The 18,471-nt window shown below is 41.0% G+C and overlaps 1 long non-coding RNA gene across 1 annotated transcript; it reads right to left on the bottom strand.

The window, feature by feature from the left end:
* Window positions 1-159: 159 nt before the first annotated feature.
* LOC119715885 (uncharacterized) lies at window positions 160-17,409 on the bottom strand. Its single transcript, XR_005263339.2, has 4 exons — window positions 17,191-17,409; window positions 4,598-4,702; window positions 2,839-2,882; window positions 160-1,315 (listed from the first exon to the last, which is right to left on the bottom strand). It is a non-coding gene; the product is annotated as an uncharacterized lncRNA (long non-coding RNA).
* Window positions 17,410-18,471: the final 1,062 nt, after the last annotated feature.

Raw genomic sequence — 18,471 nt, 5'->3', positions numbered from 1 at the left:
CTGTTTGATTCTTAGTCAGCCTTGCCAACTCCTCACCATGCCAAAAGATGGTTTTCTTACCCCCATGCTGCAAATGGGGGCAGGCATCCCTCCAAGCTGTTTCCTTCTTGCTTTGGCAAATCTTCTATCACGAGAGTTGGGGCAAATGACATGTGGTGACATGAACCTCTGTTTTATTCTCCACTGTAACTACATCAGCCACTGGAAGCTTCGCAGCTCTCTGGTGGGTCCCGATGAGTGTTGCCATCTCAGCCTGTGCTGGTCTCCACGAGTATTTGTTGAAATATAAGGGGAATCTAAGGCTGCATGTTAGGGATTAGCATGCCTAGCAAGACTTAAAATCTGTGTTCAAATGTTAGTTCCAAGGCCAAGAAATCAGGAATAGGACTCAGGACTCAAATTTACCATACCTTCCTTGCTTGTTCTGATAAATAAGGTAATTCTGAGGCTGTGTCTTTTTTTTTTTTCTTTTTTTTTTTTTCTTCCCACAAAGAAGCTACTAAGCATCTTAGGTTTCTCACAATGCAAGATGGGAAGAGGACTGAAGTTGTAAAAGTTTCCTGTAAGGACAGGAAAGTGACCTCTTGCTGAAACATCATGACAAGTGCCTGGGGCTTGGCTCTGTAGTTTGGTCATAACACTCTGCACTGTCTTCTTTCTGGTGTCAGGAGAACACAAATACCTTTCTGAATTCTACTGATAAATGTTGACATGGTTAATATGTAAGTAAGCATGTATTTTTAACAGTAAAACTGCTGAATGAGAGATACATTGAAAGGTTTTGCTGGAAACTCTGTTACTTGACTTTGAATTCAGAGAGTCTATTTTTCCAAAATATAAGCTCTTTCACATCATCAAATTATTATATTTGATGCAGGTATTCCTGATACAATTCTGAGGCTTGTTTGAGGCAAAAGGCCAGGTTAAATAAATCTAAATGTTGCTTCTGGACTTAAACTCTATCTGAAATGACAGCTGCAGGAGTTCACCTGAGCCTTCTGCTGCTGTCGTGCAGTGCACTGCCTGACATTTGGAAATTACTCAAATGCTTCTGCTCTGAGTTCTTCTGGTGGACGTTATCAGGGAGCTTCAGAGCGGACCTTAACGCCTGGTGTGAAGACGGGGGGCGGCAGCATGGCCATCAGACACCGCGCTGCTCAGCAGGTGGGCTAGGATGCTGCAAGGGTAAGCAAAGACAGGAGCTGTGCGGTGAAGCCATTCTGGAGTGAAAAGGATGGAGGAGGTAAGGGAGGATGGCATATCAATGTGACAATAGCTCATTATGAAAGCAGTGATGTTCTTCTGTCACGTTCCTCTGCAAAAAGAATTAGTTTTGATAATCACGAAAATATGTCCTGTGGCATAAAACAATCCCTACCACCTCTGAGTCTGTTGAGAAGATGATATTATTTTGGCAAGTGCTTTAATAGCCACTGAAATGCCCAATGCATGTTAACAATCTAACCAATAAGTTATAGGTCCTTTTTTTTTTTTTTTTTATTCATTGAGGAACATTGACAAAACTGCAAACATATGTTTCTGTTGCTAAAGCTTAGTCTTATCACAGTTTGAAAATGTGGAAAATCAATTACATGCTTTGAATTACTCCCTTTATTGCTATAAAAGAATTTCTTCATTCTTTCAGGGTAGTGTACACTTGGTAACATCTACCGCTAACAGGCTGTTAGGACTTTCTGCTAAATTAATACACTACAAGTAAACTAAACAGAAGGCCGGTGGAATGCTAAACATCCACTTTCTCTTCTGTTGTGGCTGTGCCGCAGCTTGGGAACCCTCAGCCTTGTTGCTACAACATCTGGACAACATTTGGGGCTGTCTCTCAAGTGCACGGGTGTGCACCTCCGGTGAATTTTAACTTTCAACATCTCTCTGCCTCTAATCTATATTTAATGTTTCATGACTAGTAGTCAAAGAAACTTCAGCTAAATATCAGGTTGGAATGAAAATGATCCTTGGGAAAACACTCATTTTCAGCAATCGCCGGCAAAGTATCTGTGACAGAGACATTCCCTGGAGATTTGTAGCCCATTCTCTCACAGTAATAATAATTAAGACTCGTGATTACTGTGCCCACATAATCAAAGATCGCTTCATAAAATGTACTCCCTAAAGGGAAGAATTCCCTGCTCCTAACTGGATGTCAGTCAGAGGGATCAGCACCCCCAGGGATCTGGAGTCTTTGCTTGCCCTTTTCATTACAGTGTTGTTAGCATTGTGTTACTTCATATTCTTCTCGATGCAAATGAGTAGGTAATCATGTGTAAATCGTGCCCTCCAGAAGGCACATGTGGTGAGTTTTTTTCCCCAAATCTACCACAGGGATTTCTCACATGGAACATAATTACATCTCTGCCATATGGGCTCATTTATATTCTATTACAGGTTAAGCTAATACGACTCAGAAATATGCTAAAAATACCTCAAAGTATTTTGAGCACTGTCAAAACACTTGTCATTTCTTGCTTGCCTGTTTGATTGTGTATGACTTTATATTTATTTAGAGATCCACAGTGCCAAGTAACTTTAGAAAAAACAAAATAAGGCCAGTTCTGTGTCGCCCGCTCTCCAAAAAAGTTTAAATTCTGTCCCATGACATCCTCTTCTAGTAATGACAGTGAGCAACGAAACCAGAAAGCCTCTAAGATGTATTTACCTGAAGCAACATCTCTGTGGGTTTTAGATTTCCCAGGAGGAGAGGAGCATGCATTTCAGCTGTGTAGCTTTGTCATTATTAGACTAGATCAGGTCTGTGTTTGATGTAATTACTTTGTCTTGACAAAACTATACCTGCACTTTAGTCATAATAAAAGTACAAACCTCTCTATCCACAGAAGAAGGGCTACTGTGGAAAGAACAGATGCCTATAAAAAGATCGTAAGATAAGAATAGGTCAGTGGTGAGTACCATAAATAAATACATTTAAACTGAAGTAATTAAAGGCATTGTTTTCAAAACTGTGTTACTACACAATAATAGGTTATTTTCCAATTTCAGCAGAAATTTTTAATTTCACTGTAAGATTTTATTTGACAAGATTTTTATTTTATTTTTTTTTTAGTTTCACTGATTTCTAAAACTAGTACCAGTAACATCTCTGAATAAAATCTGAGTTTACTACAATCAGTTTTCATTTTACTCTTTTAATTTGCATGGTAAGTATTTCAGCCTTTGAAATTTGATCAGATTTCCTTTATTCCACTAGCTAAGGAGGAAACATAATATAATAAGGAAGATCAGGCCAAAGGATGGGAGAGGACTGTGCCGGACCTGCATGCAATGCAGAAAGAGTGGCCAACCTTAGTTCAAGGAGACATTTCCTAGAAGCCAGAATGGGGTTTTGAAAGCAGAAACTGCATGTTTTCTATAACCATGAGATAAAATTCGTTCCTGGTTTATAAAGCCTTTTGAGGTTCTTGGGGATGAAAAAAATCATGTAGATATACAATAAATTCTATAACTATGAAACCCATCCTGGTACCTTTCTAGAGCTGGTTAATACTTCTCAGAGCTTTTCTGGGAAGTGTTTGATGTTCCTTCCTTCCTTCCTTCCTTCCTTCCTTCCTTCCTTCCTTCCTTCCTTCCTTCCTTCCTTCCTTCCTTCCTTCCTTCCTTCCTTCCTTCCTTCCTTCCTTCCTTTTTCTTATCGCTTCTCTTTCTTTCTTTCTTCTTTCTTTCTTTTCTTTCTTTCTTTCTTTCTTCTTTCTTTCTTTCTTTCTTTCTTTCCTTCCTTCCTTCCTTCCTTCCTTCCTTCCTTCCTTCCTTCCTTCCTTCCTTCCTTCCTTCCTTCCTTCCTTCCTTCCTTCCTTCCTTCCTTCCTTCCTTCCTTCCTTCCCTCCTTCCCTCCTTCCTTCCCTCCTTCCTTCCCTCCTTCCTTCCTTCCTTCCTTTTTCTTATCGCTCCTTTCTTTCTTTCTTTCTTTCTTTCTTTCTTTCTTTCTTCTTTCTTTCTTTCTTTCTTTCTTTCTTTCTTTCTTTCTTTCTTTCTTTCTTTCTTTCTTTCTTTCTTTCTTTCTTTCTTTCTTTCTTTTTCTTTCTCTCTCTCTCTCTCTTTCTCTCTTTCTCTCTTTCTCTCTTTTTCTTTCTCTCTCTCTCTCTCCCTTTTTCTCTTTCTTTCTTTTTAATGATACCATAGAATAATCAATATTTTAAATTATTCAGCATTTGAACATCAAGCCCAACATTTGCTGAATGTTTTTGTATGTTTTTAGAGAACAATAATTATCACTAATACTTTGTCCTCAGACCTCTGTGCAATGATGTGAGTAAGCAGCTAACAATGTGTGAAAAGTCCCCTTAAAGTCTGTAACATAAGTATTTTTCAATAGTTATCTTTCAAGACTTATTATTCAGTCAAAGCCTAAAAGCTGTGTCTGTTATTGTGCAATAGCATAAAACTCACAGGAGTGAGTTTCTGTGGCGTTTACTTTTTTCTGAACAGACACCTTTCAAAATCAGCTGAAACAACAGGGTTTTGGTCAGAACTGTGCACTGGTCATTGCTGAATAAGGAGACTGACTGTTCAGCTGCATATTCATTATAAAAGGGAAAAAAAATCAGGCCAGCTATGAGTTTATTACCTGAGAAAAGTATTTTTCCAGCCTTCGTTATTCCTGAAGCAGTGTGAGGGACACTGCAGTGATTTCATACATCAGGGAGACATAAAGAAAGAGTGGTCTCCTGGGCTGCGGAACAAAGAGAAACAAACTTCAAATCTCAGAGCAAACTCCATTAAATAATGTTTTAATTCAGCTGTCATAGGCATTTGATTAAAGAACACACTATACAATTTCTTTTGCAGTTTCTATAGCCCTGATCATGTAAAAGCGTCCCGTGCCCTTGGAAAAACAACCTCCCCCCTTTGTGCACAAAAGGGAGTCTTTTACTCAACATCTTCACAGCTTGCCTCCTTTTTCTCCAGGCAAGGTTTTTCATTTTCTTTCCACAATTTCATTTATTATAAAAGCGCGGCCACTGTGGATGCTGCACAGAAAGATCACTGCGTGCCTGTCCTGGTTTTGTCGTCTTCCACGGGCAGCTGGCATGGTCTGGTACTGCATCGGGTTGGAGCTGTGCCGTGAGCCCACGACCATCTTGCCATCCCTCTGCCAGGCTGGTGGTGTGGGGTGGGATGGATGGGTGATAGTATTCCAAAATAAGAAATAAGGGACAAAATAATGACCCAAAATAAGGGACAACAGCCCTTCCAGGAGAGGGGTTACCTCTCTTGTGCTTTCCTCTCCTTTATTAATTGCATGCTGAAGGTGGGAATTCGGTGCAATTTGCATTGCGTATTTATCAGCCATATGCCAGTATGTCGATATTCACCACCAGAAATTGGCAGGCATGGATTTTAAAGCAGGGATTTCTAGCTGGAGCTACACACATATGCTCAGTTGTGACTTTTGCATAAGGCACTTCATTTTGCACCTGGGTAGAAAGTTCTGGTCTGCACTGGAAATATATGCATTTCATCATGCATACCATTTGCAGGAATAGCTAAGATCAAGAGCCTTTGTATGAAAATTTTATTCTTAATAACCACGCTGATGTTTTAAATAATTAATTCCTGGATCTTCAGTTCATCTCCTGATTATGTTTGGACCTTCTTTGTCATCTGATGGGTAAACGTGAAATTCTTATGCTGTCTAACATTGCCTACTGTCTGCTAATACCCAGCTCTCAGAAACCCTCTGTAAATAATTATAGTTTGCATCATCCATTTGGCTAACGCACAGTGACTGCTCTCCAAATCTGTGTAGATGATAATCTGTTTTAATACCTGTACAAATCAATTAAAGCTATTTTGTGCACTGTTCGTTGTATGCCAAATTGGGTGGGAGAGTAAAAGCACTTAGCAGGGGAATCAGACTTCAGATAAATGTGAATTAGATAAGCTTTGTAACGTGAGTCGGGAAGGAGGTGAAATTTAACTCCCTCATCTACAGACAGATTTAAAAAATGGCTACCAGAAACAAGAATATAGGGCAGGGCTGTTGAGCCCTTACATTGCTGAGCATTTTCACATTGGATTTATCACACTGAAGCTTGACAATATCATCTCCAGGGTGGCTGAAAGGATGCAGAGTTTCTTCCAAGTCACTTTGATGTGTTTTCTAACACAGAATGTAGGAACTGTATCTTCAGACCTCCTTGTGGGGCCGGGCTTCTGACCTCATGGTTTCTGATCATCATCATTACAGTACCTATAAGTCTCCAGACTGGCTGACCATAAAACTGGCTGTCAATCTGAGGCAGTTTATGGACTCTGTAAGAGGGGCCAGGTTCAAGCCTGTATGACCCAGTTTTCAAGACGTTATCTTAGACTGTGTGAATTCCATCACTTACAAACTTAAACCTTCTTTGAGCAATATATATCTGGCAAACCTCCACTTTCCCCTTCACAACTATCCTCCCATAGATAATGTGTAGCCACGCTGGGTGAATTTAAAGTTGACTGTGTCTGAAATGCTTTATACGCCCCCCTAAAATCCACAATTAAACATTGATATGGATGGACTTAAGAATAAATTACTAAAGACATTTCAAAATATGTGGATGAAATCCTGTGCCAAGGAAACTCTTATAAGGCAAAGCATATTTAAAATAAATGCTTATAAAATTTTGCAGCATATGGCATTGTATAGAAAAGATCGTTGTCAGAGGGCAGATGGATCAATTCATCCCAATATTGCTGCAGTACTCCCAATTGCAGGTACTAAAGGCAGGTTGTTTGTAGAAATGAAAGTATATAATTTGTTCACTTGGTTTCTCACTGTTGAAAACAGAGAATTTTTCCCATCGTATGAAGAATCTTTTTAAAATACTCCACACAATAAAATTGCTTGGGGAGAACAGAATGCCAAGCAAAATGAGTAAGTATTTTAAGTCCATTCCTCTCATAAGAGAACATCATGTTCCTGTACAATTCTGGTTTGTTTGGAGAATTTTCTGGGTAATACATAAAGAGGGCAGCCTGATAATCCTGCTGCTGCTCTGGCCAGAGATACAGATCTCTCCCATGACCTTGTTTTGGGTCTGTGGTCTGTAAAATGGGGTGGTGATGACTGCTTTCCCTTTTCTTTGTGCAATCTCCAGCCCCGTTGCAAAATGTTAACTTTGGTACCAGCTGGCATTATTGCCCACTCACAAGTCTTTATGCAACTGTTGGCAGCTAGCATGTGGATCTGGGCAGGGTGATGGGGCTTATCGGGGGCAGTTAACAGCTAACTGCAGATGCCTTGGACGAAGGAGCTGGAAACCCAGCAGTGAACAATCACGAGGGAAGTTTTCCTCACAAGTCCTCCTGTTTCCCTAAATACTAGAATGCATCCAGCCCATAATTTTCTGTGCAATCTAATGCATCTTTGGGTATTTTCTTAGCCCTTTTCACTGTTGAGTGGAAAGAATGCTGAGTCCTTCTGAGTAGAGGAGCCAGGAAAACAAAAAGCTGTATGTAGGTCTGGTATTGAAAGGCTGATACATTTGATGTAGGGGCAGGTAAGAGCAAAGCAGCAAACTGAAGAGTGAGATGCAGTCCCTGTCTTGCTGGTTCCTTCCGGAGTCTGACACTGGGTGGACTGTGTGTATGTATGTGTCACTCTTCCATTAACTAATACTGGCCTAAAGCTATCTATCTGATAATGTCTAACAACAAAATCCTGCTGCTGCTACCCTGCTGGTGCCCATATTGCTCATACAAGCAATTTTTGCGGAACTGAGACACCAAAGGAGAGGTCACAGCCTGAGGTTATGTGGAAGTCTGTAGAAATGCAACTCTAAATCATGTAAAGTCACTCACCTTGGTTTTAGAGTGGCCATAACTACGGATAAATTAGAAAGGTAAAATATATTAAAAAAATAGTGTAGGAGTCTAAGCAGAATGTCCATCCAAGCATTGGGATAACCCTATGAAGTTCGTGACAGTGAGTTTACTCTCCACACAGTTGTAGTCAGAGGACTGTGATCAGAAATGAGTCCAAATCATATTGAATGACATTAAAAGCATTTAAAAATGAATAATTACCCTTCTGCCCTTTCTCCTCTTACTTTTAAGGCCTTTTTATCTCTTATCAAGTCATGTAAATACACTTTAGTGTGTGGGCAGGCTCACAGCTGGTTGTGCGCAATTTCCAGGCCCTGTGTAGCTAAGTGAGTGGTCACAGGCCTCAAGGCCTGCTTCACCAAATGCCGGGCCTGAATTTGGTTACCAGAGTTTGGACAATTTGTTTCTCAACTTTCCACTTTGAACAGGGCAGTCAACAAGCACACGTTGGACTTTGGGCTGTGACCAAGCCATACTACTGTTTGCAGAGGTGTAAAAAAATGCAAGAGTGCAGGAGAGTGTAAGGCAAAGCACAAGAGCATGGGCTGGGAGGAGATAAGGTCATTTTGCATATTTTACTTTCTCGCAACAAAATACCACTGATAAATAGCTGCAGATGTTAGGTCAAGACCGTGCTAGGTCAAAGCACCTGCCCACCTGCTGCCTGGCCTGAAGCAGCCCTGCTCGCATCTCCCCCAGGGGAAGAAGTTACAGGAGAATGCATTTAAAAACATTAATTTCCCTTTATTTAACTCTTTAAACTGATTTGACTACTTAGGGCCTGACTGCAGAGATCCTCTACTGACTCCACACAAGCAAGAGTTGTCCTGCTGACATGAGTAGGTTGCTAGTGAAAACATGTTTTATTCAAGCATGGTGCAGAGCCTTTCTTTTAAAGTATATTGCTCTCATGCTTTCTGGGCTCCAACTCGATTACTAAATCTGTATTTTTTGACAAGGGATGCCATTGAATGGGATTTTATTTTCTGAAAAATAATAAAAGCTCATTCCACTCGTCATTTTTGCATGTGTGACATGGATGGGTTTTGCAGAGGCAAACTGAAGTTTACTTTTTTGAGAAGTTTTGTTACCTTTCTTCCACTTCGTAGTTGTGAATATTTTACTTGCTGCAGACAGCCTGCATGCTGCTGGCTTAAATTAATGACTGAAAAAAAAATCTCATAAAAAATGAAAATACCCATCTTATTCGATGTTCTCAGTAAACTTTTGCAAAATCTTTTGTAGCTGAAAATATATTATTGCTTTTTAAAGGCAAGGTGTGAAAAAATATCATACTTTGCAGATAGACAACTGGCTTACAATATGACAGGATTAAAACTAGAAAGTCTGAAGGACAGTCTATCTACCCCTCCACAACTATAATCATAAGTTCTGTTAGTCACTTGAGTTTTTACATATCATTTTCTTTCCATAAACATTTTGTATATTTTTACTGCCACTGTAAGTGTACCCCAGAGTTTTTAATTAAAGATAAAGGTATCAGAGATCTTTCAGTTGATTAAGAAATTTTGTTAGAGATATGGTCTGATTTTCTACTAGTTTGTTTCCTGCATGCTTATTTCCACCAAATAAAAGAATTTGTTAGATGCTGTAAAACCAAATGCAGTTTTACTGCACCCTTGTTTTGTAATGATTCTGTGTGAGTTGCAAGGTAATAAAGCATTCAAGAGGTATGTGCATGTACCAGGAATTATCAAATATTAATGCTATTGGAATTTAAATGAGCAAAGGATAAGGGATTATAAAAACAAGATTGTACCTTCATTTCTTGGGAAGGAGGAACAGTCCTGACGGCCCATGGCTCAGAAGCCAACTTCATATTGACAACCAAGCCATCAAATAGCAGTGACCTCCACCACTGCTCATGTAAGTTTGATTTAACCCAGTGACCTGGAGGCTGAAAGACCATATATTTCCTTTTATTTTGTGTGTCATTTGCTAATCTTCTTTTTCACTCTGTTCAAGCTCATATATATTCCCTCCACTGTCATTGAATGCTTTCATTGAAATGCTTTTTGAGGGCACAGAACATAAGGGCATGTGCCATTAATAGTATTACTTTTATTGCATGCATATAGACATTTCTAGAAGATTAAAAATTCCATGCTTTTTTTTTTTTATATAATTTCTATTATTTTTTTTAATTTCTAGTTTGTTTGTTTGTTTGTTTGTTTTTTAATTTCTAGGTTTTTTTTTGTTTTGTTTTGTTTTTAATTTCTAGGTTTTTTTTTTTCTTTTTTCTTTTTACTAATTAGAGTGGATTATTGACCTTGTCAAATGCGCAGGCCACTTCAAACATCCACAGCATTGGCTCTGATTCCTGTAAAGCTTTCTATCTTGCACAAAAGTCATTATTTCTTGTAACATAGGAATACCTCATGCCAAAGCAATTCAGTAGTCAAGTGCATTCCTTACCTCCACAATTTTTAAGCCATTTAATGGGAACATGAATCTGAAGAGAAGCGCTATAGGGAGCCAGTGCAATGAGTAGTCAGACTTAATGTTTTCAAAACAATTTGTGTTGCTGATGGGGAAGAAGGGCTGAAAGATACAATTTCCTTAGGCTGTCATTTTCTTGATGGATAGACTTGCATCACTGTAATTTTTCATATGTGTAATTCCTGCATAGTCACAACAAGTACATTTTACAGTCTTTCTGTTTCTCATGCATGAGTCAAAATTGGAGCTCAGCTCTATGCATACAACTGCACTGAGGTCTACAAGCTGAACTCAGGTTAGAATTTAGCCCTGTGAGTTTTGTGCTGTCTCCATCAATATGAGGTTAATGGATGAAAGTGTGCACTTAGGCTATTATGGCATTTTTAGAAAAAATACATGAATGAATATTAGCTTCTGGGTAAATTCACAGTGGAATGAGAATAACCCTTAGGATATTCTACTGCAAGTGATATTTGAGGGGGTTAATACAAGTTAAAGGTCTGCAGTGCAGTGACTCCATTTGCATGAAATTATGCAAAAGGCAGAGACTTTCATAGAGAAATGGGGCATGTGTACTGTACATTACAGCATGCAGTGTATGGGGAGAAATATTCCAGGGAGTCCAAGGCAGAAGCTAAGCCTATGACCCCACTGATTTCTGGCTCTGTCAAAATGGAGATGAACAAGAAAAGCATCAATCTGAGCAGTTCTGACCACACTTAAGGGCATGATGCTCTGAACTGACTACTGATGATACATTTTCAGGTTGAGTAGGGATGGAGATAATCCAAATAGGGGCGAGAGAAAGCTGTGTGTGTATATGATGCTGCAGCATGGATGTACATGTGTGCTGATGCCCAGCCTTGCTGGTGCATGGTACCACCCAGGGGCAGGCGCTGAGCTCTGCTCTGGGGACAGCGACAGGACCCAAGGGAATGGCATGGAGCTGGGACAGGGGAGGGTCAGGCTGGATTAGGGAAAGGTTCTGCACCCAGAGTGGTCAGGCACTGGGACAGGCTCCCCAGGGCAGTGGTCATGGCAACAAGCCTGGAAGAGTTCAAGAAGCATTTGGACAACACTCTCAGACACATGGTTTTATTTTTATTTTTAATTAATTTTTTTTTGGGGGGAGTGGTCCTTTGAGGACCCAGGACCTGGACTTGATGATCCTTGTAGGGCCCTTCCGACTCAGATATTCTATGATTCTATGATTGCAAAGAATAAATTCAAATAAAATATTTTTAAAAGAAGATATAGTCAGCAAAGAGGAAGAAAGCACCTTGCTCTGGCACTATTCTGCTTCTGCACTGAAGCACAAGACAGCAGCTGCTTCGGAGCTGCCCCCACAGCAGGGAAAGAGATTCATCTACAATTTAAAGATTCAGTGCACAGAAAACAGGATGACGACATCTTCCTTTCATTTCCATGCCCAACGACATGCACCCTAACAGACAACCATGCTCCCTCTACAGTATCCCTTTATTTTTCTTTATCTCTGTCTTTCTCCCCCCTTCCTTCCTAAAGCCCTTCTTTGAGCTTTTTTTTTTTCCTTGTGTTTAATTTGGAACTTATGTTCTTCTGACCAAATCCTTCTCCCTTTGTCTCTCATCAGAGCCTTCATTGCTTTACATCTGTTGGGAAGAACTGATCCAGTTATCTCCCAAATTGCATTTCAAGAGCTGGCAAGCCTGACTTCATAGATAAACTGGTGAGCACCCCAACCAATATAAATACAGGACATACCCTTTTCTGCTCCATTCAGCAGTAGATGATGATTACCCAATTTTCCTACACCATCAGTTGCTACCAGAGCGAACAGCATGCCCTGCCATCGTTCCCAATATCCAGTCATTATGTGGTGATTGTTATTGCTTAATAGTTTATATTAGGGCAGCAATTAGCACTTTCAGAGCTTGATGCCTCCAGTCCAAACAGAGAAGATGATTTCTGTCCCAGATTTCTCGCATATTAAGTGTAAGACAAGAGACAACAGATAAATCCAGCAGGATTCCCAGATACTGGGCAAATTATTATTGATGCAATGAGTCACAGCAGTGCCTTATTATAATTTCTGCAGGCTCTGTCTTTCTGGCTGCAGAAGACAGAAACCCCTCTTGTTTGATTTTGTTTCATTTGGAGTGTAACATGTTCCCTCTCCATCAGATCTACACAATCTCAACTTCTTATTCAAGACTGGTGAATGTAGCAATGCATCCCTTCCCAAAAGGGAGATACATTTCCCTAGAGCAGCAAAATTAGTGCTTTTTCAGCACAATGCCGGCTACCTAACTTCCACTCAGAAGTGTTTGGGTGGGTATAAAGAAGACACATCCCTGGACAGTGATGTGCTCCACTCAGCTGAACCCATACTTTTTCAGTAGTTTCAGATGTCTCCATTCTACTGTCATCGAAGTTCTTTAGACTTGGACAACACTGCTAGCTCACAGTCCTGCAGAGGTCCCTAGGGATAAGCTGCCAAAGAACATCTTACTGCATTTATGTAATGGTGTGTACATTTGCTTGACTTGATATCACATAATCCATCAAAATCTTCATGAGTAGGAAAGGTTGAATCAGCCTTACTAATAGAAATCCCATCCCTGCTGTTTTTCACCTGATAGATCACTCACTTCACTGCTGAGGAGTTCATACTCCTCTGCTTTACCAAGCACTTGGTAAAATTGCTCTTCCTGGGAAAATAAAAGTTTAAAAACAGTGCTTAGAAAGAGAGGGCATTCAGTCAAGAACTGCAGTTGCTGCTTTCTTTTGGGTTGCTGGTTATATCACACCTCCTCCTTTGGTATAGGAGGTAGGAACAAGTGTCAGAAGACATTTGGGAGAGCAATCAAAAGTGTGTGAAACTCATCATCATTAAAACACATCTTATCAGGGAGGAGACAGTTTATTTGTTTCCACTTTTGCAAAATAAAAAGGTAAAACATGGAAGTACTTTTTTCAAGATGGCCTAAGGTCAAAGCCAGATCTGGACCCTCTGGAGCAGTGAGCCTCTGAAGCAAATGCTTCTCACCATCAGGACAGGGCTGCAGAGGCAGTCTGCAGGATCTCCATCACTGAGCCTGTTAAGGACCACTCAGATGAACATCTGTCAGGAGAGGCTGAGCATCAGCAGCCTTGCTTTGGAGCTGGGAGCTGGAACAGATCACCTCAGTTCCGTGGTAGTGACACTCCAGAGAGCAAACCTCTGCTTGCAGTTGGGATAATTCAATTTGTATTGCTTCCCTAAATTCCTATGGCTGCTTCAGCTGTTCTTACTTCATCCCTAGCCTTGCTTGCAATGCTTGCTGTAATTAACTGGCTGCTAATAAGGTATTTTGTCAGAAGGAGTGAGAAAAGCTGAGATGGTAAAAGCTGTCTGAGCAGAAACTGTTACTGAAAGAGTCAAATACCCAGTGCTGACACTCGGACACACACACATAGGAAGTATTTGAATTGTGATAACTTTGGCAGAAGCTCAGCACAGAGGTCAGGTCAGGAAAGTGGCTTAAATCCTTTCCTGTTCTGGGTTTGTAGAGGCTCCCCTGCAGCTCCAGGTCAGAGTGATTTGTGCTGTCCTTGCAGGATTGCCCTGCTCAGCATCCCAGTGCACGCTTGTGCCCAGGCACTGTCCCACCAGGAGGTCACTGCACACTTCCAGCCCTGGAAGCATCCAGAGAGCCTCTCGGGCAGCACTTGGCTGTCCCTGCATGACCTGCCTGAGAGCCCTGCCATTCTGCAGCCAAGGTTTACCCATTCTCCAGCCCTTTGATCCCACAGAGGAGGAGGGGTGGACATCTCACCCCTGGGTTTTATCCCCAGCTGTGCCGTTGACTGGCCAGGCCACAAAAGAGGTTCCCATCAGAAGGCCCATCTGTCATTTAAACAAAAATGGTACAGATTGCTTATACGAACCTCCAGTTACCAGATCAACCTGTTCAGTCCCTTTTCCCCATCCTTGCCACCTTTCCTCACCATCATTCCCCATCTCTCCTGTTTCCACTGGCACCCTTCTCGTGCCCCACAGGTGGCAGAGCTTCTGGGCCAGCCTGGCCTATGGGGGGCCTTGAGGAGCAACTGTGATGCAAATCATGTTTTTTCTCCCTTCTCTCTCCCTCATTCCCTTTGTTCATGGGGAGGCTGGCGATGACGCCATGGTGTGGGGACATTCCCACTAAGAACCAAAGCATCTGTGAGGACCACTGCTCAGAGAGGAAGAATATTTCACCCACACGAGCATGTTTACAAATGTGGAGTGTGAATTGAAAGAGAAGGAAAACAGCAGACTTTGAGTGGTTGGGTTCGTTTCACTATTCAATACTGGGAAGTTGTACCTCTCTGTGTCAGGTTCCCTGCAGCTCCACACCTTATTACACAGGATCACATTTGGAGGGCTAACTTGCTACTGCTTATTAACAGCTGGCTTTTCATGGCTGAAATCCTCTCTTTCCTGCCTTTCCTGGTGCTTCTTCACTATTCCCATCTACTTCTTGCCTAGCTTTCACGTGTCACCTGATCTTCCCCAGGAAACAACCCGTTTGTTTTCTGTGAAGTGCTGCCCAAGGAAGGAGGGCCGTACTTCTGCCCCCTTTGCTGTGTTATAGCTGAGCCATTCATTGCGACTGAACAGAAGTTGGCCTTTTTTGAAAAGAATGATTTTTTTTGTGCATGACAACCTTTTTAATATATTGCGATTGTGTTCCTCAATGTAATTTTAAAGCCATTTAGGGTGGGTTTGCTGGCTGTTTTTCAGAAAAAAAAAAAAAAAAAAAAAAGAAGCTATTCAGTGTTGGGAGGGTAGTTATATTTTCCACATTTGAAGTTCTTCAGTCTTCATCACAAGCTGTGATTTTTCTAGCTCAAAATTCTGAACAGTTGTAACTATTCAGAGAGTGTTTAGTATATTCCATGGATAACTAATATAACGAAGTGAAATCACTGTAAGGAATGCATTCAACAAAAATTGAATCAGTTCCTAGTTTTGTGAAATATCTCTCAACCATACCTGATTGCAATGTACCCAAAGTCTGCTTCCTAAATGGATACTCTTCCCCCTTTCCAGAATAAATAAATTAAATGAAATGAGGTCTGTGCCTTCTGTATTATTCACATTTTGCTAGTCTGATTTATTAAAATGTAAATCACTTAGATGAGGTTACTCAGATTAAATTACTACTTAGCAAATCTTCGGGGTAGTGACTGTTTCTTTGTTCTGGGTTTATGCAGCATAATGCTTTGAAGCCCCAAGCTCTCACCAACCAACGTTAGTATTATGAACCTGCTTCTCTACCTCACAAGTAAGCTGTGAGCACTCTGCTGTGTCATGACCTCGACGGTCTTTGCATGTGTGGAGGGCAGTGATGGCTGGGCTGTGCAGGAGCTTAGTCCTCTGGGATACACACACGACTTCCTTCTTGTCACTAATTTACAAAGAAACCACCTGCTGCCAAGCATAACCCTCATCCTGCTTCAGCCTGATCACCTAAAAATGTATTTCCATGGGAAGAAGGTTCATGCAAGGGTTTTTGTAAAGTGGGAAACAGAACGGCCCTTTAACTGGACCCTCATGCCTGAGTTATCAACTGTCACACAGCTCCAAAGACTTCAAAGTGTGCCCAACCCTTTTCCTACACTCCCTGCCATGTCTTATTTTTGACCTTTCCCTTGAGAAATGGGTCCACTAGTGAAGAGAAGATAATTCAGCTCATTTGGTCTCTTGAGACTCCCACTAAGGGAAAGAATAACAATTCAGCAGCAGCTTTACTGATCTGCATAGAAAATTCAGGCTCTTTTTTGCTGACCCTACTAGCTTGCCACATACAGCTGTAAAACTTTATGCTGGTAATCCAGAAAGGCAGCTGGAATTTTCAGGCATAGGCCATCATATGTCATGTTCATACCACATTGGATTAAATGATAATAGCAGAATAATTCTTTTAATACGATATTTAAGACATATTGAAATAGAAGCTTTTGTGAAGCAGATACTGAATATTTGAACTGTTCTTTTTTTTTTTTTTTTTTTGGTTGTTTGTTTTTAGTTTGTTTGTTTGTTTGTTTGTTTGTTTAAGAAAAGATCACTGTTAGTAGTTCAGGAGGTCTGTCCCAGTAGCATTGCACACATGCTCATGGCCTCAGCTCCTAGTGAACGACCACCAGGTCACTCATTTGGAAACCGAGCATACTGAACATCTGCTGCTTCATGATGCCCCTGCTGTGGCACATCACCCACCTAGCTGCACAGCCTGTGCAAAAAAGTAAAGTCATTACATGATCATGGACTGAAAAGGACCATTTAGATTACTGTGCCCAGCCCCCTGTTAGTGCATTTGACTGTTCAATAGATGTTCAGCCACAAAAGAGCCGAGAAAGCTTGCCAACTCCCTGTAACAACAGGCAGGTCTGTAGCAAAAGACCCAACACACTGTCACATGTTGCAGAGACAGCTGGGGGTCAAGGGCTTCACTGCTGATTTGAGTTTTCATTAGCATTCATGCTCTTAGTTAATTATCAGATGATCCTAACAATTATACCACATTCTGTCCTACAGAGGAAGGTAGGTAACATTCACTCATTCCCACCAATCTGATTTTGAGAGAAAATCCCTTTGCAAACCCCAATCTGGCAGGTGGTGTGTATAGCCTTCTGTGTACACCCTGAAGGCACCTGAGACATTTGTATTTCAATAAAAGCAGCAATGTAGCCTGTCCAGTCTCTAGGTGAGCCTTATATCTGATGCTTCAGATGGGAGCCAAAAAAAAAATCACAGAGTTCAAGCCCATGGGAAGAAAGGAAATAAAAAGATCCCTATTTCTTTGCCTAAAAGTCCCAGAAAAGCTTGAGGCATGAGATTATATGGTTGAGATACAAATGAACACAATGAACAAGCCTTACCTCCTTCTTCTGGAGACAAACAGCAAAAGGGCTCATCACAGGCTTAAACTCATGATATCAGGACCTCATCCTTAGCCTGGTCCCCTTCATAGAGCTGCAGATTTCTATTTTACATCTGATCAGCATCTCTGCCTCTCCTGGTCCCTCTAGTATTCAGCTCATCTCTGTTCCTCAGTTTGAAAGTATACTCTGTAGTGTTTGAGTCAGCTTTGCATTTTGTTTATTATAATCTCAAACAGAAGTAATTCTGCTAGGTGTATGAACATCACAGAGTGTCAGTCCTGTTTACTCAGTTCAAGAGAGAAAGGAGGACCTTTCTTCATTTATTTATTTATTTTTTTTTTCAAAACGTGCTGTTCCTGAGTGGGAGCGTGCACTTTGCTAGTTACAGTTGCATGGAAATAGACTGTCACCCGTTTTATTTAGTGATCTGCTTCTATAAATGTAGACATATTCACATTGGAGGATCCCAGAAGTGGCTTAGCTGGTAAGAGGTAGCCTGTATCCACAAGCACGCATGTTAAACACTGTCCAGCTGCTGTATTCCCACCCACGCTGAGCACAGTAGGATGCAAGGCTCAGAGGCACCCCTCTCCCTGCCTTGGAAGCAGAGCACACAATGCAAGCTGGTTTCTGACCCAAGAGACCTGCATTCCCTAACCAGGGGAATATCTTCCCTGCACGCACACACAGCCTGAAAAAGAGCCACATTCACTGCCCATAAACATCAGCATTTTGATTTACATGTTCTGCTCTGATTGCAAGGAAGAGATGAGCATATACAAAGGTATAAAAATATTTCCTCCTCTTGGATATTCTTATTACATTTTATAGGTCTAAATCAAAATTGGACTTTTAATAAACTCTAGCCCAGTGTAACTGGCTTGGATTCTTGTAACATGCTGTGTCTTTAGAAAACTTATAACAATCTGCTGAGGAATTTTTAAAAAATATTTTTTCATAAAGCTGTGCATGATACAAAAGTAAATTTGAGCTGGTTCCTTGGTGGCTGTTATTAAGGGATGTAAGATTCCAGCATTTATGTAATAACTCACAGCTGCCGAGAAGCTATTTTAGTCAGTGCATACAATAAGTTTACAGTTACTGTCTCCAAATACCTGTGGTCTAGCCACTTACTTCAGCCTGCTGATTATTTAGCTGAAATAATCCTGTTCAGTGCTCATCCTTCGGCCTGACAAGAACTGAGTGTGGAGCCATTTGAAGAAACCCACCCCAGGCTCTGTTTTTGGAAGCCTTTAGAGCCCGTGGCTGGTGCTCCCC

The sequence above is a fragment of the Anas platyrhynchos genome, chromosome 2 (assembly GCF_047663525.1).
Source record: "Anas platyrhynchos isolate ZD024472 breed Pekin duck chromosome 2, IASCAAS_PekinDuck_T2T, whole genome shotgun sequence".
Taxonomy (NCBI): Eukaryota; Metazoa; Chordata; class Aves; order Anseriformes; family Anatidae; genus Anas; species Anas platyrhynchos.
Note: the sequence above shows the minus strand (reverse complement) of the source record. Positions and strands in the feature narration are given on the sequence as shown.